Genomic DNA, 21,592 nt, shown 5'->3' with positions numbered 1-21,592 from the left:
ACTAAATTTAGCTTCATTTTTTTAAATTACTGGTTTAGATTGTTATCTTTTAAAAATACCTGCCCTAGAGCTAGAGGGGGAAGAATGGGAGAAACACCTCTGCATCCTTTGAAACTTATAGCTCACAGCTTTACCAGCACTGCTTTTATGGAATTTAATAAAGCATGGGTTTGAGGCAATTCCCATTACTGTATTTTGAGGGGAGGAACAAGTGTTTGGGATGTCATGCATTCAGAAATAGAAACTATGATTTTGTGTTTCACACAATCTGTCCCTCTTTACTGGTCCTAGAACCCAAACAGCCTTCATTAAACAAGCTAGACTTATTTTCTTTCCCTTTGTGGTATGATACTCAGTAGTCCTAAATTCTTAGCACTTAATGGAAATTAGGCATGTGCAATGTCCATAATAATGGGGTATTGGTGTTATTCAATAGATTGTTTTTAATTAGAAGTAACACTCTAGTTCTGATTAGAAAGCAGAACTCTTCTAGGGATTGATTCTTAGTCAAATTCAGATGTAAATATAACTGCAAAATTATGATTTTTTACATCAGTGTGAACAACTTGAAGGTCTGTGTGAAAGAAGCCTTAGAGAAGTGATTATTGGATGCTGAGCACATTTCTTGTCTGAACCAGATGTTATTAGAGGCTGTTTTCAAATTGGATAGAAAGCTTCAGATTTTTGCTCTTGAGGACTGATCTACCATTTCCAGTTATGTATTGTAGCGCTTTCTTAATTGCTGATAAAATGTATGTTGGGTAGATTTTTATACTTTTAATTCGTATTGCTTTAGAACTTGCTAGTAGTAAGTCAGACCATACTACTCTTGCAAAGAACCTATGCATAGTATTCACACTAAAAGTGCTGAAAAAAATGCTGAGAGTAATTTGTTTAAAGGACTATTACCTCCTCATATCACTTTCAGTCACTTAAACAGCTGAATCAAAACCAAATGTTATTTTTTTCAGCTGTGAATTATTTTCAGTACGTCACTTGAAATTGAGGGATTGGAAAACTGTATGCAATGACTTTCTTTTTTTTCTTAAAAACTACTATTTGTTTCTTTATTTTTTATTATGATGCTGATAGATGTCAAAGACCCTTGAGAGAGAACCAGGTAATTTCCAAAGTACTTACCAAGTGAATTAGAGACAAGTTGAAGATAGAACAGGATGAATTAATTTCTGCTAAATGGAATTGTCTTAAATTAATTAGGTAAAGAAGGCAAAACTTGTGTCCAGCCTGTGTCCAAGATTTTTCCCTCATTCAAGTAGAGAGATTAGTGATTTGTCTGCATATACAAGTGTCCTAAAATAACTATTTTGGAATAATTTTTCTGAATAATTGCTTTGATATAAATTTCCCACACAGGCAGTCATACTCCAGAACAAGAGTTATGGGATTAGTTTAATTTAATGGGAAAGTACGTTGTTATTTTAAGATGAGTGTGACTTCATGGAATCCTATTCCAAAATAATTCTCCATATTAATTATCCAGGACTGGCAAGCTTGAGGAGTCTAAGCACTCTTACAATTTATCTAATGGTTTTATGGATTTTGACGCAGGAAGGATCTGCAAAATCATCAAGGATGATGTATCCAAGTCCCTTAAATGTCACAGTCTTATCCTTATAATTTATTGGTCTCATGTATAGCCAACACTACTTTGTTTTTAGAGCAAAGGTGAATCTTCTATGAAAGTAATCAGCTTTTGTAAATTCAAAATATGGAAAAATTACAATGCAGTTACAGTTCATTGCTCTAATAGTCTAAAAATGTTTGCCCCCATTCCTCCCTGAATCTTCCAGAGCTTAGTTTTCCTGATGGTTGTGATGAAGTAGAGAAACACAACTACTCGCTCACTTGCTGCTTTTTTTGATGAGAGGCACTTTATTATGAATTTGCATAACAAGTAATTGTAATCCCTGAAAGTTTTGATGACAGTCTTTGTAAATGTAAAATTGCATTTGCAGTTGCAGTGAAACCAATCTATGCTGCAATTTTATAAGGGATGGAAATATGTCCTTTGACACTTTGACAGGGTCATTCAGGATGATGTGATGTTAACCAATTAAAACTTGTCTGATTACTTTACAAAGTCTTAATGTGGATGCTATCTGGGAAAAGTACCTTGTGGAGAAATTTTGATGCATATACAGCAACTGATTGTATTCTCAATTTTTCTGTTGCTAATGCAACTGTCTTCAGTTAAATATATTTATTTCCTATTTCTCTTTTATGAGCTCTCAATCTCTCATGCTTGTTTCCATAAGATATTTCTGATAGTTGAAAACAGTTTTCTCAAGCTTGTAAACATGTTTTTCTGTCTTTAGCCAGTGCGTCAGTTTTGCGAGTATATATTATAATGCCTGTAAATGCAAATATTGTTAATGGAAGTTCAACATCTCCCAGATGCTTATGCTAAAGTAGTCACACTGCTTCTGATCAATCACTTAATTAGATAGCTGATGCTTCCGATACTTGGGATGAATATTCTGTTTTTTAGATCAATATTGCATTTTCCAATTCCTTCTGGGATCTGGACTGCTACACGTGACAGAGCATGCATGAATGCACTGAGGATGTTATTAGTGTTATTAGACTTTCTTTAAAAATTAGCTTGGTGGTGTGTGTTGTTGTTTTTTTTTTTTTTTTTTTTTTCTTCCCAGTTATGCTTAGATGTGTAAGGGATCAGTGAGTATTTGTTACTGTATCACTGCAAATCCTCAGTTGTTTTTCATGCTGGAAATTGCAAAAGCAACTCCAACTACTGAATTCTTACTGAACTTGGCTCGTGTGTATCGCTTATGGATGTATCAAAGTAAGAAACGATTTGGAGAGTAGCCACCCAATAAACCAATAAACTCCTTCCTACAGGAAATATTTCAAAGCCTTAGAAAGCTGATGGGAGCCAAAGTTTGCATGTTAATGTCCGTTGTGCTGAACTGCTTAGACATCTCGGTGGGTGCCATTGATCTGGGAAGTGGTACTCGGATCGTGTTTGATGTCCAGTGTCCGTACCACACCTGTATTCACCAGTGGACTAGCTATGTGAAAGATGAACTATGCAATCAATTAGAATTTATTCTAAGGAGTTCAAAACTCCTCAGTGGGATGATTTTACTGTGGGTTGTTATCTCGGTTTGATAACAGACTTATTGGATGAAAGCTTTTTCTGGTGGCATTTGGGGAAACATAACCAAAAGCGATGTCAGAAATGTAATGGTCTGATACAGAGATCATGAAAGGCTGTGGAAAGTTTCCAGTTTTCACTGGTGTTTAAAGTTTTGGTGTGATTTATACTTAAGGCAGAGAATAGAAAGTATTAAATTCTAATTCAAAATAGATCTTAAAATAGAAGCACTTACTTTAGTCAGGCATAGTAAGGAATCACAGAATCGCAGAATGATATGGGGTGGGAAGGGACCTCTGGAGATCATCTAGTCCAATCCCCCATTTGAAGCCCCCAACATGCATTTGAAGGCTGACACTACTAGTTCTGAACAGGACTCTGACTATATTTTCCACATATTTAAATGTGAATTAAATAACTTTTGAATCCTGATGCTAAAGCAAAAGATGCCCCTTTTCTGGCTCTTGTCCTGGCACTAGAGTAGGTGACTTTATCATGAAAAAAATAATCCAGAAGGCACACCAAGGTCTCTATTGTTACAGGATCAGCCATGAACATGGAGAGCTCCTTGAAGCGGTGTCCTTTATGTTGAGTAGAAATGTGGGCTCTTCTTGAAAAGCACTTTAATACACATAGTGATTCCATATATTATCAGTTTCTTCTAATTTTCCTTTCCTAATATTTTGGTGCAACATGGGATGTATATAAAAATATATTTTTCTTCAAATGATTTTGTGGTTGTTTTTGGAGCCTTCTAATCAGATGCTAGAGGGATGGTTTGATTCTAGTCAATCTGGTCTCTCTCTAGTAGGATCTCTCCATTTAGGGCACAGTTGTTATGTGTGTCTTCTAGTTAGAAAAGGAACATACTTAGAAAAGTTACAAATGTGGTGATACACATTTACAAAGGAACTTTCTAATTTGACAGCTCTATAGCCAAAACAGGTTGCTATTTGCACACCAGTTTAGTGGCTCTTAATGAGAATTGATTTAAATACCAGTACCTATAATTACTGGGGCTTGTGTGTCTTGGCATAAGGTGCTAGATGCAGGCAATACAACTTCTAAGTTTTACTCTAATTAGATCCGTTGAAATGTAAGAATGACATTCTTGTGTTGAGAGTAGTTACTGAATTTCCACCTTGAATAACCATTGACTAATTGGCAAAATGGGTTTATTTTGAAAGTAGCAATTTTTTTCTGCTTTGTGATGGGGTGATGGCATGAGGTCTTCTGTAATTATCCTCCACATACTATTCAGATGTTTACATCTGGAAGTTTCTTTGTGTTGAATTAAATAACTATCACAGTTTAACTATTACCAGACAGTGGCACAGTTAATACTCTCCTATGCATGAATGCAACAAATGAGTAGGATTTGTTGTGGGCAAATACTTTTCATCTTTTTTCTGTAGCAGTAAACAAAGTTTATGTCTCATTTCTAACATGAAAATAAGACTAACTTTATAATTACTAATGACTAAATAATGAAACTACTTTTTGTATGGCATTAGTTATCCAGAAATTGCCCATGGTCTTGGGGCTGTGGAAGCTCTTTTGAATAGTGGTAGTATACGCTACTCTTATTTGTCATGGATTTCTGCAGAAAAAATGCACTTGATCATAATTATGAAAATCTACTGATGTTATCATTAATCATAGTGACTTGTGAATTTTAGGAACATTGGGGTTACTTATTCTTTAAAAGTCATACTTGTAGGATAGCATTCATCTTGGTTACTTTCAGCTGTCTGGAAGTTGTATTATTAGTTTAAGATAGTTGCCTGGACTCCCTCTGTGATTAAGGGAGAAAATCAGGCTTTTTAAGAGGCAGATTCAGCCTACCTAATTAATCCATCTGCTGAACAAAATGTCATCTGCTGTCTGCCAACCTCCACTGACTGTAGAGAGTGCCTCAGTAATTAGCTTCGACTGTACACCTAACCTGATATGACCAATGATGCTAGATATATCCTACTTTTCAGAGTCTGAAATTTTCATGTTAATTTTGTAATTGTCTACCTTCAGTGAAGTAATTTCTTTATTCTAGTTTAACTGAAATGATGAAAATAAAGTACATGCCCGTAATTTCAAACTGGGATGCCACTTTGCCAAGCAACCTCACATTCTAAGTTGCAATATATCAAGCCACAACAATAAAAAAGTTACTCAGATGAAAGTAGAATTTTCTGTAAATATTTTCTGCTTGATAAATTGTTTTCAAGTAGTTGCTAAAATTCAGAACTACTTAGCCAATTTTTAGCTTATTGAATATGTGTGTATTTGATCTTCTTAATATGGTTAATACTTACTATGCTTCAGTATGGTGTTACAGACGTGCATACATCATTTATGATAGAAAAATCGTTTTGGGGAAATAGGTTGGAGAGCCTAGAAAGATATAGAAACACTGAGAAAAAGAAAAAGTGGTTTGGTATAGAGCATCAGAAGTCAAAGTCAGTGACTGGACTTCCAGATTGCACTGGACATTGGAGGGTGGGAAGGAAGATGCCAATTTTATATTAATCCTTTGACTTTTCTGATGTTCGTTACAGATTGTGGATCACTAGGTGCAATGATTCTGTAACAAACAGCATAACTGAATGCTACTCAGTAATAAAACTTTTGTAACTAAATTGAAATAGCGATTGAATAACTGAACTTTACTGATTAAAACTGCCCATTTAGTTCCATATTGGTTTTGTAGAGAGGCCAGAACAAATCACCTAGTCCCCCTCTGTCAATAAAAAAAATATTACTACTTCTTATTTAACTGTTACCATTCTTCACACGTACTTAATTTTGTAACTTCAAAATTATTTAAATAAGTATACTACTTTATTTTGTTCATTGGAAACTTGTATATGCAGCATATTCAGCCACATATACCTTTAAGTTTTCACGTTTAAAGATGTTCGCAATTGGCAGTTTCATGCAAACATATATTTATATCCTGATTGCATTTTAACTGTAGCAGAAGCCAAGGTGAGTATCTTTTTCCACTCATGCTCAGAATAAACAGCGATGGTCAACTGTGTCTCAAGGATACTATATATGCAAGAGTGTCATTTACCTGATAATCAAAAATGTCCAAAACAAGGTACCTGGCAAAGTATACAAAAAAAGATCTTAAGGAGGAGCAGAAAAGTTTTCTTAATTTGAAATATTTAATGTTGATATAATACAATTTTTAAATTATTTAAATATTAATTATTTAAATTATGAAAAATCTAGCCATAGGGATGCGTGCATATAGATATGTAATTATGTGTGAGGATAAGATTTGGGAAGATTATAATGCTTTAGTGGAAGTGCAGGACTTCAAGAGCTCTTTAATTAGAAAATGGATGTGTAACTGGACCAAAGACCAGCAACCAGAATGTTGGAAATTTACTTTCAGATCTGATAAATAATTTTCTGATTCACTTGATAAATTCAGCCAGTTCCTGTGCACCTTATTTGCCTCTCTGAAAAATGAAAATATATGGTTTAGCTTCCTAATCATCAGACTGAATAATAATGTTTTCATTGCTGTTGAAGATATTCACAGGAAAGAAAGCCTTATCCACAAGAAGCATGCCCAATAATAAAAAAATGTGGAAAATATAACTTCATCAGGAAGTGGACAATTTCTAAATTTAGAGGAGTTGAAAATATCAGTCCTTCTGAAGACACAATTTGCTGGCCACTATTCATATATAAGCAATACATGCTGAAAGAAGTTGTGGAGCATATGCAGTAACTATTTTTAATCAATTTTAAGGAAACGGATATATCTTTTTTTTTCTTAAACATATGTTCAAATTTCTATGAATCAAATCTCTACAGTAACTTCCTTGCTGCCAGCTCTTTCTTTTCTATAATCTGATAAATAAGTGGCCAGCAAGTTGTGGCTACTGTCTCCGATTAACCTGCAGTTCTTTGGAAATGTTATCCTTTGGTTGTATGCTGAATGTTTATGAAATACTTTAGTGGTTTATTGATTTTCATAACTTCAATTAGGAAGAAAAGCCCACCTATTTTTGTGAACTACCTAAATGTTAAACAATACGTTTTGGGGCCTGAAAAAACTTTTTTCTTTAGGTTCTATTGTTCTAGCTCATTACTGATGTCTTGAGTGTTTCTGAAAATAATGATGTTGTGTTTGCATTATCTGACAAAAGTATATCACATGATGTGTACTCTGTTACTTGTGATCTAGAATGTCCTGGGTTGCCTTCTCAGTCCATACTGAGAGGTCTTTTAGTTTTTTGGGGTGGCTTGGTTTTGTTTTTAAATAGAAATAGTGCAGTGTGGGTCAAAAGACTGTTCAGTTAAAATCTAAGCCTGTCATAGGCTGCAGTCGTGTGCTATGGAACCATCAGGCAGAATACAGAAACCTCTTATTCGAGTCAATATCTCTTCCAGTCTCTCTGGTAACAATCATTCCCTCCGCCAGTGCGACTCATGGTAACAAAGGATTTGCCTGCTGTGTGAAACTACGTAAATAATCTCTGTAAAGCTGAGCATCTCAATCAGTAGGGGAGGCTGTCCTTTAGTAATTTATACAAATGATAGACTTTATCATTTGATTACTCATTTAATATGCTTTTTTGATCTGCCAAAGCTGATCAGATATTCACTTGCTGGCAATGGTCTTTCAGTAATGAATTCATTTTCATGTCTGTGAAGCAGTAATCACGGGGACCTGTCTTTTAATAATTGCTAATTAATATAAGTACATATGCAGTCTTCGCTTTCATCATAATCATTGCGTGGCACTTGGCATAGAAGAAAATATCATGTGAAATAAATTGTATTTCATCAATTTAAGTGACTCAGGACTAGATGCCCAAGCAGATGTTGACATAAATGCAAAACAGAAGGTCACTGGTAAATTATCTATTTAATATCTAGATAGTTGTTTCTCAGTTCCTGATTTCTCTACAACTTTATAGTTGGGGTAAATTTAGCTTAGCTGTCCAAGCAAAACAGGTGAGGCAGAGAAGGCGGAAGAGTTTGCTCCTTTCTTGGAAAATTGTTCTGTGTTTCTAGGAGCTGACCATGAGACCTAGCAAGTATGTGTGTGAAAGCTCATTATGTTGCAATAAATGGAGTTACTCTGGCCTTGAATTATGATGTAAACACTAGTGCATTTTTTTCCAGTAATGTCTGTAATCTGAAAGATGTTTTAGCAACGTGTAGAAGCCCACTCAATTTCTGATGTGTTTGTACAGAAGTGGAGAAATTGTAAAGGCTTTCCTTTTTTGGTTTTTTTTGGCCATGTATTGTTCTGTGGGCTTTTTTTAAAATGTGTATCGTAGACACATAATGGTAAAAACATTGCTATTGCTAAATGCAGTTCAGATACCAAACTGCTGTAGAGGTGCAAACATGAGAAACAATGGCCCCAGGTTGCAATTTAGTGTATCTCATACTTCCAGATTCTTTTGCTGTCTTTAACTGCAAATGATATCTGACTCTCTTCTCCAAGACGGCTATCTTGGAGTGCTTCTGGTGGCTGTTGTTGTTGTTCTGATGTCTTTCTACTTCAGTTTATGCAAAAAAGCTGTGACCCTTACAGAACAACTCCTTTTTTCTGTACTGCTCATCACCAGGAAAAATTCTGGAGGATCTTTCAGCTTGGTGGGATGGCAGTATGACTTCAGGTATTTATTCTTTTAGTTAATACCCTTTGATACCAAGTCATCTAGGCTGATAGATGACTCTGCAGCTGATGGCAGTCATTTGCAGAAGTACTCATTCTAAAGAAGACATAGTTTACTTAGTAATCTACTGCATAAGAGTTGTCATCTCCATTAAGCATTAGCTCTAACTAATGTATATTATTGCTTGGAATTGCTTGGAGCTGAGTGGCTGGTGGTGCTTAGCTGTTGTACTGGTACACAAATACTTCAGAAAAGGAGGTGTTTCTGTTTTCTTCCCTTCTTCCTTTCATGGTCAAATAAAGACAGATTAGCTTCTGGGTTTTCTTCATGAAAGAATTCATCATTGTTGTATAAACCTGGTTCCCATCAGGAATACTTACTAGTAGGTAGATCCCAAAGGATCCCAAAGGAAGATATTCCAGAGGATCTCCAGAGGGCAGCTTCTGTATGAACCACCGATGTGTTATTTAAATAAAAAATTTAAAAAAAAAAATCTTCAGATGACTTATATGGCATTTTCCCGTAGATGCTTTTCCATAGACATCCTGCAGATATTCCCGATATTTTACAATAATCCATCCTTATATGACTTGATTCTCTTATTTTACACTGAACAAATTACAGTGTTTTTATAAGTCCCCTTGGCATACTGTTTGTTAAATTCTTGCATTTTTTGTAGTACACATTATCAGGCATAAATGAACATTACAACAATTTGCCAGATAATCATAAAATGATTTTACACTGTGCAATGTTTTAAACTTTGAGAAGCAAATTAATTTGCATATATCCCTGGTGCATTATAAAGGATTAGCTAAAGCTATTTCTGTGTAATGTAATTCTTTTAGCTCATTTTCATTTGGGGGCAAATCCAGGCTAAATTTGATGAATAAATTGTTCCCTGCAAATAACTTGCTCAAGTCTGGTTGTGGAGACTGTTCTTAAAGAATTTTCAACAGAAAACTCATTTTCTTAAAGCATTCAACATAATGTCTAAGTATTTCCTCTGTTCATTCTGCTCTGCATATCTTTAATCCTGCATAAAGTTTATTTATGCTTAAACTGGGTTTTCGTACTTTTTCTTCTCAGAAATAAACCAGAAGGGAAAGGCTGAACCAGATACTTACAGCTATGTATCTTTTTGTTGTTGTGAGTTGGTCACAACCATTTGAAGGTTGTGACTACTTGCTGGTTGCTTCTCTTAGAAATGTCTCTAATTGATAGGCACAGGGTTACTGTATCAGACAGCGTCTTCTTTTAAAAAAGAATCTCCTTTTGAGAAGAGTGTTTATTACAAATACTGTGTATTTTGGGAGCTAAGTACTCTCTTCCTTCCAGTTCAGCTCTTTTACTTTCTCCACAGCAATTAAAACTTTGCCTGCAGTCCCACAGCATGTGGTAACTTGGTTAACTAACATTCCACAGGCATCAGTGCTTCTGTCTGGTCCAAGTGCCAATTGGTTGCAAAAGCCTGTGAAGACTTGTATGTTCTTCACAGTATGATTCCCAGCACTGAGCTTTGGCCACTTTCCTCCTTGGTTTGAAGGACTGACACGTGCTTAAATAACTTCTCCAGGCCTTATTCTGTCAGTTTAAGTGTGGGAGGAAATTCTGATGTGTTGATGTTCCTGTTTCCTCCCAGATCTGCTGTGTCTATCTGTGCTGTTTAAGTACTGGTGAACTTTAGGAAGATGTCCTCCTGAAACGGTCTAGGTAGAAGGACCTAGAGCAGGGATAGATTTGCTTTTAGAAATGTGCAAGTCGGTGGCAGTGCATCATGGTTTGGAGTATGGCTAGAGTTGCAGGGAGTGGGAGGGAGTATAGACAGCCTATAGTTCCCCTTGCACTGGGGAAAAGGGTGGTCGGGCTGTGTTTCAGTGTATTCAGATAAGTCTAACAACTTATCTAAACGTCATCCTCAAGAAAAGCTAGTTGGGCTGCTTAGAGGAATAGTATTGCTTTTTGAGAAGTCATCTGCTTTTAATCAATTAAATGGCAAGTGGTAGATCTGGTTTTCTCATACTTTATGAAGTATTGCATACAGAAAGGCTCACATTCTTTGCCATTTAAGTACTAATTAATATTTGGAGTATAACTTCAATGTATTTTTTACCTGTTGAATGCACAGAGTATATAGTTGGAGGAAATACGTTTGTCTTATTACCCTATTGACAGATGCCTATACATAAATAAATGCTGTGAAACGTTCGTGAGAAATTGGAAAGATTAATTCCAATAGAGGAAGGCGAAACAGCTTCTCCCAATCTTTTTGGAGCCAGCATTGTGTCGTCATCTTTTCCTATCCCTTGAATCTCTGCTCCTGCTCAACTTCCCTGCGTCTGTGACATGTATCTTGCCAGTTGGTAACTCCTGGGAATGAAGATGTGCGGGAAAAGGCTGTGGTGCCCTAACTCAAAGTGACATCAAGACATACTACGTCTGGTGTGGATGTAGGCAGAGAGGTAGTGAGGGTGGATGAGATAATGCGTTCTGCCTTCCTGCAGAGAGATGGGTGTCTGTCGGGCTGTGCCCTGTTCTTTGCGGAGCTGTGGCAGTGGGGCAGGTGCTATTAATGTCACAGGGAACATATGGGATGGCTGAGAGTAAAGGGGAAGAGTAGACAGGAGGCTGGGAACAGAAAATGGACTTGGTTGCGAGAAAATACTTATTGCATTACAGTTTCTAAAGAGTGTGAGGCAAAGTGGAGATGAGAAGGAAAGAGCTAGGTGCGTACGTTCATGCTGATGTACCTATGTCTCTAGTTAAGCTAAATAGAACAATCTGTAGAAACTAAATCTCCAATATACAAGTACCTATTTCCAAAATGAAAGCTTGGGTGGAAAAAACAAGCACCTAACAAAAAACGCACTCTAAACCCCACAACAAACCAGACAAGCAAAGCTATATCCTGTCATTACAAAAGTTGAAAAAGTGACTAGAAAAAACATCGAGACTCACAGAATTTATAGAGGACAGCTAAAAAACGTCATCAAGCTGTACCCAGGGAATAGCGCTGTTTTATCAAGGGCTGCCAAGGAGGAGAAAGCACTTCAGGGAGTTCACTTTTCGCTATAGACCAGTGAAATGCAAGTTAATAACTAGTGTGTAGATCTAGGCTTTGTTTCATAGCTATTTTTTCAATAATTTGATTTCATGATACTTGTAGTCTTCTAATTCTTAAGTATATGAGAAACATAAACAAAAATTATTTCTTACTTGAATTCATGATTAAAATTTGTTTTTTAGGTGTTTATGACAGATAAATGTTATGAAGGAGATAGTACTATATGTTAATGGTGGTTGTGTTTATTTCACTTTACAGTGACTGATTGTCTTTTTTGGATTTTAGTACGTCAGTGTTTTAAAGAGTTTAATTTATTTAACAGAGACATAAAATGTGCCATTTTAGAACTGCTGGAATTCTCTTTTTAATTCACATGTTTTCCCACTAGAAAATGAAGTTTATAAAATTTCACTTTTCTAAGAAAGAAGATGGATTTAATGAAAAGTATCTATCTTTAATTGCAATGAAATTGTTTTTTTGATTCTTCAGCGAAACCAAAACTCTTACACTTGAGCTGAGATGCATTTCATAATTTCTGTCTGCAAACAGTGATGTGTTGTGTCTCTGAAGCCAAACTTCAGAGTACTGTCAGCGCTTCCTGGTAATGTCACCAGCTCAGCACTTTGTCTATATCTTCCACAAGATGTAATATCCAGAATGGAAAAATCCCTACTTGTTGCAGCACTGCTGTGGTGCATCCCAGGGCTCCCAATGACACTGATGATCTGACTTTACTCGTTCCAGCTTGTTTTATGATGATCAATATTGCTGGAAATATATTAGAAATGTCCAAGTGACTGTTAATCAACAGACTAAGAGCTTTAAAGGGGATTGTAGCCTTGGAGCAGTGGCTTTGGCTGGCAGATCTGAAATTGAGCCTTCCCAAAAATGCATTGCCTCGGGAGGAAGGCAAAGGAGAGAACAAGAGTACAGAGCATCATAGTGTTTGGAGGCAAATAGTTTATTTGTACGAATTCTCCTTTCCTGGGGCAGCTCTGCTGCTCCCTAGGGACAATTTGTTTTTTATTGCTGGCTGACATTTTGCTTGAATAAATTGAGAACTAGACTCCGTGAACTTGCACTCTGTATGGCGTGGGAGGCTGCAAACACATTGTAATAGACTGTGTCTCTTGAGAACAAATCCTGGGGAAAAACCACTAAGTTTTATAATCTCTTTGCTAAAAATCAGTCACTTGGAGCTTATACTAGACTGAGTAGACTGTCTCCTCTATTCTTGCTTTTCTGCAGTGTTTGCTGAGCTCCTAGGTACGCCTCACTGAATTCCTGTGACATTCAAATCACCATCATAATCACCTTCTGCTTTCCCAGTAAGTTGACCAAAATAAATGTCATTTGTTCCAGTGTGCGCCTCTACTATGCTTCAAATATAATACTTCCTTTCTTCACCAAATGCATTTTCATTTATCATTCTTAGGCAGTGATTGATATCATATGTTCTTTCTAATTTGCCTTTTTAATTTTTTTGCCTTTTATCTTTCCCAAAAATATTTTAGTACTTGACTTTCATTAGATGCCTTTAATTCAGTTTGATTTTATTCTTCATATTCTGCTCCTCCCCCTCTCCCTGCTTCTCCTTCTGACAAACATGGAACATCATCTCTGAGCCAGGTGATAGTCACGTAACGACTCAGTGACGTTAACTAATTTTTCAAGAGTAGGTTTAACTGCTAGCAGGAATGCCTTTCATCTCACTGCATGAGTTGCCATCCGTTCTTTTGTAATTCCCTCGACTCAACCTTTAAAAGGCAAGAATCTGTCCAAAATGTATGAATGCATTATATTTCTTCAGTAAGAATTCTAGTTTCTTTGACTTGCTCTTGCATATACAGCATTTTTTCACTACTTTTTTTTAAAAAAAAAAAAAAAATAGTGTTAAATGCAATACATTTTTTTTCACTTCATGTTAAATTGTACGATGCCTCTTCAGGAAACGGCACACAACACAGTCAGTCTATAATTCTGAAATGACTGTTCTTTCACCTGATCAAATACGATATAATGAGCCAGGGGCTGATTAAAAGAAATGGATTTAAGAAGGAGTACTTGTCCAAGAGCCGGGAAAGGAAACCTCTGATGTATAGTTTAAATATTTATCCTTTCTCCTTAAAATGAAACTGAGGGTAATCACTGATTAAAGTTGGGTTTTAGTTTCAGGATAGTTCAAGGATATTTTGTACAAAAATAGCTGAACTGGAAGTCGCATATGGCAAAAGTTAGGTATCTAAAGTAGAATAACTTCTAATTTCACTTGCTGCTTAAGAACTTTATAATAGAAATTTTTCAGTGATGTATATTTCTAATCTCCTTACTGTTGCTTTGAAGGGGCATAAGGTGATTTCTTTTTCTGTTTTTGATGGAATATGCATCCATTTGCAATACATCCTTCAGAACAAGGAAATCTAAACCATAGCTTGATTGATGAACTCCAGGATTCATTTCTGCACGTGTTACTTGCAAAGAGAAATCAAATGCTGTGATGCTTATATGTCCAGACTTGAAGTCACTTCAAATTACAGGTGAAATAAGCAAAAGAAAATGGACTGTTGCGCTCTGTTCTATGGAGTTAGTGTGGCACATCTATGAAAATCAGCCATAAAACTGATAGTTCTTTCTTACTCCTACTTTACTGATATTTTTAGTAGTAACATTGAATTATTTATTCCTTTTGATTTGACACCATTTTAAGATTACTTAAACATTTTTTGCTTTAACTCTGAAACTCATTATTTTTAGCTGCGTATTTTTTTGTGATTGGAGAAATGTGTTCTTGAATGGCTGCCAATAAAGCTTTTCTCTTAGATGCCATTCTTGTCATCAGTTATTGTTCCCTCATCACCTCGGACAGAAAAATAACTCTAGTTATCCCATCACCATTTGTGCTAGGGTTTTGACCTACTAATAGAATGTATTTCCTTCAAAAAATATTCTGGATGTAGCTGATGTATTGCTTTCTGGAATTTTACAGGGGTGCTTTCTCGCTCAGATTTCCCCCCCCCCCCCCCCCACCAGATGCTGTATGTAGCCAGGAAGCTTATGAGCTCTCTTTATTGGAGCTTCATTATTTTTTTTCTCTATTTTATTGATTTAATAATTTCAACACTTTCTTTACTTTCTGCCTTTTTGGAGGGTTGGGGATGGAGAGAAGAAAACTTACTGCAATCAGTATTGAGAAGTCTGTAATAGTTTTATGACTGCTTGCCTATGCTTAAGACTGTTTAGGTAATATCTGTTCTGTTTCTAAAGAGCTTCTAGTGTGTGATTTCTATTTTTCTTAGTTTCTAGGATATAGTTGAATATTATCAACAAGGTCAGTTGAAACATATGTAATAGGTCAGAAAAATGCTGTCAATCACTGTCTTTCTCATAACTTTTGCTTTTCACCAGTTTCACAAACTACTCTGGACATCAATTAATTTTTTTTTTTTTTCAGGGAAGGTATTCTGGTTCATTTAAAGCTGGTGAGTTTTCTTATTTTTCACTCTTTGCTATGATTCACAGCCTGCCTGTCTTTTCCATGTTACCATAACCACAGAGCAAGACGATTGACAGAAGGCATGTAGATTCATTTTGCACAAGGCTCTTGCTATCCTGAATAATCTCACCTCTATTGTGTTTTTTCTTTTTTCTTTAAAATTCTCTGTTGGTCAGTTTGTCTTCTATTAGTAACTTGCTTATTTTTTTGCCTCTATCAAAAATAATTGAAAGATGGAGGGAGGAATACAAAGCAGCTCTGATCACTGGTAAGGGAAGAAAGCTTTTTACAGCAGAAGCTAGGTCTTCATGTGCAAAAAATATTGGTCTTGACAGCAATGATTGCAAAGGTGAATGAGTAGGAACGGTGTTACAGAAATGTTAAATCGGTAAAATCAGAGCAAATAGAAATGTTAAACTTGCATATTTCCAAAGAATGCTGTCTTTTTTTAAAAAAAAAAACCCTCCATACACTTGGGTAAAGGTGGGGTAAAGTTTACAACAAACACTCCTTTCTTTGCAAGTGAAACAGCTGGGTAGATTTCCTCCTTTATCCAGGGTTGTAGATGTCACAAGGCCAAACCAAAGATTGTATTTGATACGGATTTCAGTCCTCAGGTTTGGGCAGGAACTTTTCTCTTTAAACACAATTCATTGCTGAGGCTGGCAAGTAGTTATTTACCCATAAGCTCCTCCTTTTTATAGAGTGAAATGTTACTTATATGTGGCTGATACTCAAAATACCGAGAGGCTGACGTGGCTGGGGGCGGGCCGGGCGAGCCGCGGCAAATTTAAAAGCGGCCATAGCGCGAGCTTCCCTCAGACCACGCGGAGAGCGGCAGCGGCAGCGGTGAGTGCTGCGGCTTTAAATTTGATTTAGATCGAGACGGAGACGGGGCTTCCCGGAGACGGAGAAGCCGAAGGAGAGCGGAGAGACCCGAAACGAGTCGGGAATGTCGCGAGAGAGCCGAGAGGCTGACGTGCCTGGGGGCGGGACGGGCGAGCCGCGGCAAATTTAAAAGCGGCTACAGCCGCGGCAGGTTCAGAGCGCGTGCCGGGCGCACGTGAGCGCACGGGCGGGTACATTAGCGCGCAGGCGGGTACATTAGCGCGCAGGCGGGTACATTAGCGCGCAGGCGCACGTGCGCAGAGCGTGTGGGGCTCGTGCACAGGACAAAGAGAGAGAGTCTGAGGGGGAACGGTCCGTTCGGGCTCAGGAGAGGAAACGGCAACGAAACGCCCCAAAGCCCCTGTGAAGAAGAATGTGGGAACGCGGACCGAGCTCCCGCGCCAAGACGCGGCCATACAGGGCCCTGGCTGCACCGAATGCCTGAGCCTGGCTGTGGTAGCACAGGGACCCAGAGACACCCATTGTGTGCGATGCGAGCAGATAAACGACGTGCTCAGGCAGGTGGTGGAACTGAGAGAAGAGGTGGAAAAGTTAAGGAGCATTAGAGAAGGCAAAAGTGAAATAGACTGGTGGAGCCGTACCCTGAGGCAAAAGCAGCAAGAAGAGGCTCTAATAAAAGTAGATGATCCCCTCCCACCCTGTCACGAGGCAGAGAGAGGGGACTTAATAGAAAGGGGGGAATGGAGGCTGGTCCTTCCTCGGAGAGGCAAGCGGAACCCCCGACAGCCTCCCTCACCTTCCCAGTTACATCTGCATAATAGGTTGGGAGTTCTGGATTTTGGGGATGAGGTAAATGAGAACGAAGAGGACTATCTACCCTGTGAGGCACCCAGGACTAGTCAGCCACCCCCATGCCTCAGGACCTCATCAACTAAGAAAAAAAGGTGATTATAATAGGTGACTCCCTTCTGAGTGGAACAGAGGGCCCAATCTGTAGACCAGACCCGTCCCACAGGGAAGTCACCTGCCTCCCTGGGGCCAGGATTAAGGATATACAGAGGGAAATTCACTCCCTGGTTCAGCCCTCAGGTTATTATCCACTACTGATATTTCAAGTGGGCAATGATGAGGTAGCCACCAGAAGCCTAAAGGCAATGAAAAGGGACTTCAGAGTGCTGGGATGACTGGTCAAGGGATCAGGAGCACAAGTGGTGTTCTCTTCTATCCCACCAGTCACAGGGATGGATGGGGGGATAAATAAGAAAAATCAAAAGATCAACTCATGGCTGAAAGACTGGTGTCAACGGCAGGACATTGGATTCTTTGATCACGGGCAGATCTACAGGTCACCAGGCATGCTGGCAGCAGGTGGGGGAAGCCTAACCCAAAGGGGAAAAAGATATTGGGACAAGAATTAGCAGGGCTCATTGAGAGAGCTTTAAACTAGATTTGAAGGGGGACGGGGTTGGAACCAGGGTTACTAAAGTGGTGCCCAGGAGTAGCATGCCAGTGCTAGTAGGTAAAGGTGCCAGCACGGCCTTGCAGCCTGTTGTGGCAGTTGATGAGGGAGAGAAAGACACATGTGGCAGTGAAGACATGAGTAGTGATAAGATGGTAACTGCAGAAATGTCTGCACATGAACAGGTGGGAATTAGTGCTTGCCCTCCCAGAAAAATAGTGGGACGATTAGCCCAGCTGAAGTGTATCTACATGAATGCACGCAGCATGGGTAACAAACAGGAGCTGGAGGCCATCGTACAGCAAGAAAACTGATCTAGCTGCCATCACAGAAACATGGTGGGAGGACTCGCATAACTGGAGTGCTGTGATTGATGGTTACCAACTTTTCAGAAGGGACAGGCAAGGAAAGAGAGGTGGTGGGGTAGCCCTTTATGTTAAGAGCAGTATTGTATGCCTCGAACTTAGCAATACGCACGATGACAGCGTTGAGTGTCTATGGATAAGAATTAAGGGGAAGACCAATAAGGCAGACATCGTGGTGGGAATTTGTTATAGACCCCCAGACCAGGATATAAAGGCAGATGAAATATTCTATAAGCAGCTGGCAGAGGCCTCGCATTCACTCTCCCTTGTACTCATGGGGGACTTCAACTTCCCAGATATCTGCTGGAAATATAACACAGCAGAGAGGCAACAGTCCTGGAGATTCTTAGAGTGCATGGAAGACAACTTCCTAACGCAGCTGGTGAGAGAACCGACTAGGGAAAGTGCCCTCCTGGACCTGCTGATAGTTAACTCAGAAGGTCTTGTGGGGGATGTAAAGGTTGGAGGTCGTCTTGGACAGAGTGATCATGAAATGATACAATTTTCAATTCTTGCTGAAGCGAGGAGGAGGGCCAGCAAAACTGCCACCTTGGACTTCTGAAGGGCAGACTTTGGCCTCTTCAGGAGCATGGTTGAAAGTGTCCCTTGGGAGACAGTCCTGAAGGGCAAAGGTGCCCAGGAAGGCTGGTCATACTTTAAGGAGACACTCTTAAAAGCCCAGGAAAGAGCCATACCCAAATCCCAAAAAACAAGCAGGAAGGGAAGAAGACCAGCCTGGCTAAATAGAGAGCTTTGGCTGGAGCTCAGGAACAAAAAGAAGGTTTATGATCTTTGGAAAAGGGGCCTGGCAAGCAAGGAGAAATACCAGGAAGCAGTGAAGATATGCAGGGGGAAAATTAGAAGGGCCAAGGCTCAAGCTGAGCTCATCTTGGCCACTACAGTTAAGAACAACAAAAAGGGTTTTTTTCGGTACGTAAGCAGTAAAAGGAAGATTAGGGATAATGTGGGCCCACTGATGAATGAGATAGGCACCCTAGTGGTGGAAGACACGGAGAAAGCAGAGTTGCTGAATGCCTTCTTTTCTTCAGTCTTCACTGCTAAGGCTGTCCCTCATGAATCTCTGGCCTTGGAGGCAAGGGGGAGGGTATGAAGAGAGGAAGTTTTTCCTCCAGGAGAGGAGGACCAGGTTCGGGACCACTTGGCCAAATTGGACATTCATAAGTCCATGGGCCCTGATGGGATGCACCCACGAGTGCTGAAAGAGCTGGCAGATGTTATCGCTGGGCCACTCTATCATCTTTGAAAGGTTATGGAGAACAGGAGAGGTGCCTGAAGACTGGAGGAAGGCCAACATCACTCCAGTCTTCAAAAAGGGCAAGAAGGAGGACCCTGGGAACTACAGACCAGTTAGTCTCACCTCCATCCCTGGGAAGGTAATGGAGAGACTCATTCTAGATGTCATCTCCAAACAAGTTGAAGAGCGGGGGTTATTGGAAGTGGGCAACATGGGTTTACCAAGGGTAAATCATGTTTGACCAATCTGATAGCTTTCTACGATGCTATAACTGGTTGGTTGGATGAGGGGAGGGCAGCAGATGTCATCTACCTTGACTTCAGCAAGGCTTTTGACAGTCTCCCATAACATCCTCGTTGGGAAACTAAGGAAGTGTGGGCTGGATGAGGGGACAGTGAGGTGGATTGAGAACTGGCTGTGTGACAGGACCCAAAGGGTAATGATTAATGGAGCAGGTTCAAGCTGGAGGCCTGTAACCAGTGGTGTCCCCCAGGGGTCAATACTTGGTCCAGTCCCGTTCAACATATTCATCAGTGACCTGGACGAGGGGACCGAGTGTATCCTCAGCAAGTTTGCTGATGATACCAAACTGGGAGGGGTGGCTGACACCCCGGAGGGCCGTGCTGCCATCCAGTGAGACCTGGACAGGCTGGAGAGCTGGGCAAGGAAGAACTTCATGAGGTTCAACAGGGAAAAGTGTAGGGTCCTGCACCTGGGGAAGAAGAATGTTAGGCACCGATACAGGTTAGGTATGGACCTGCTGGAGTCAAGTTCTGAAGAGAAAGATCTGGGGGTCCTGGTAGACAGCAAAATGACAATGAGCAAGCAGTGTGCTCTTGTGGCCAGGAAGGCCAATGGAATCCTGGGCTGCGTAGGGAAGAGTGTGGCTAGTAGGTCGAGGGAAGTCATTCTCCCCCTCTACTCTGCACTGGTGAGGCCACAATTGGAATACTGCATCCAGTTCTGGGCTCCCCAATTCAAGAGGGATAGGGAACTACTGGAAAGAGTCCAGCGAAGGGCAATGAGGATGATTCAAGGATTGGAGCACCTCCCTTATGAAGAAAGGCTGAGAGAGCTGGGACTCTTTAGCCTGGAGAAGAGAAGGCTGAGGGGAGACCTTATTAATGCTTATAAGTATCTGAAGGGTGGGTTGAAGGAGGAGGGAGCCGGACTCTTTTCAGTGGTTGCCAGTGAGAGGACGAGGGGCAACGGGCACAAGTTGGAACATAGGAGGTTCCACTCAAATATGAGAAGAAACTTCTTTACGGTGAGGGTGACAGAGCCCTGGAACAGGCTGCCCAGGGAGGTTGTGGAGTCCCCTTCTTTGGAGATTTTCAAGACCCGCCTGGATGCAGTCCTGAGTAACATGCTCTGACATGCTCTGGGCAATCCTGCTTCAGCAGGGGAGTTGGACTAGATGATCTTTATGGTCCCTTCCAACTCTAAAAATTCAGTGAAATTCAGTGAAAATAAGTCACTGTAACATTGCACAATCCTTCTAGTTTGCTAACCGTGGGGTAATGCAGGCAGCCAAAGAGTAACACAGTAATTTGGTCAGTGCTTTAGCTGATAAAGAGTACCTTGGCATAGCTGACTTCCCCCTGCACCCCCAAGTTTACAGTCTTTATCCTTAGTATGGCTCTATATTGTAGATGTGATATCCTGAGCAGTGTGACTTTCATGTCATTACTGTTGTATTTTTTCCTTCTAAGGAAAGCAAATTGACTTAATTCACTGGTCTTGACCTAATATTTGGTCCTGAAAGTGAAACTTCACAAAGAAATACTGTGCTAATGCACAGCCTGCAAAGCAATCAAGTTTACATTGCCTAGAGGGTAGATTCTAAATGAAATGGGTTTTGTGGGTTCAGAGAACGCTGCTTAGATACAAGTGTGAGTCAAAGCCTAAGTGCAAGAAGGGTGCAAGTGCCGTGCTATTTTGTGCCAGCTCTTCATATTTGGTGTAGTTACTGCAGTAGCTGTGAATCACTGAAGCTTTAGATGTGTCGCATCTAGTTCTAATTTTTCGTGTGTGGACTTTTCTCCTTCATGAAAGATTGGATCTATGACGGCTTTGCATCTCGGAAGCAGCTGAAGTAGGGCCCTAGATCTAGCTCAGCATATTAGCCATGTGCGACTCTTCTTGTTTGGGAAGTTTTGTTGTACCTGAAAACAAGATATGCCAGGTACAGTTTTTGTCAATACGATTGGAATAGCCTGTAAATGAACTTCGCTACCAAAAAACATGTAAAACCTTTGGTTAAGAAGGGCAGCCTATTGATTAATACTGCTTAATTAATTAAAAGAATTAGAGATTTCCCCTT

Source organism: Numenius arquata, chromosome 3 (genome assembly GCF_964106895.1).
Source record: "Numenius arquata chromosome 3, bNumArq3.hap1.1, whole genome shotgun sequence".
Lineage (NCBI taxonomy): Eukaryota > Metazoa > Chordata > Aves > Charadriiformes > Scolopacidae > Numenius > Numenius arquata.
Note: the sequence above shows the minus strand (reverse complement) of the source record.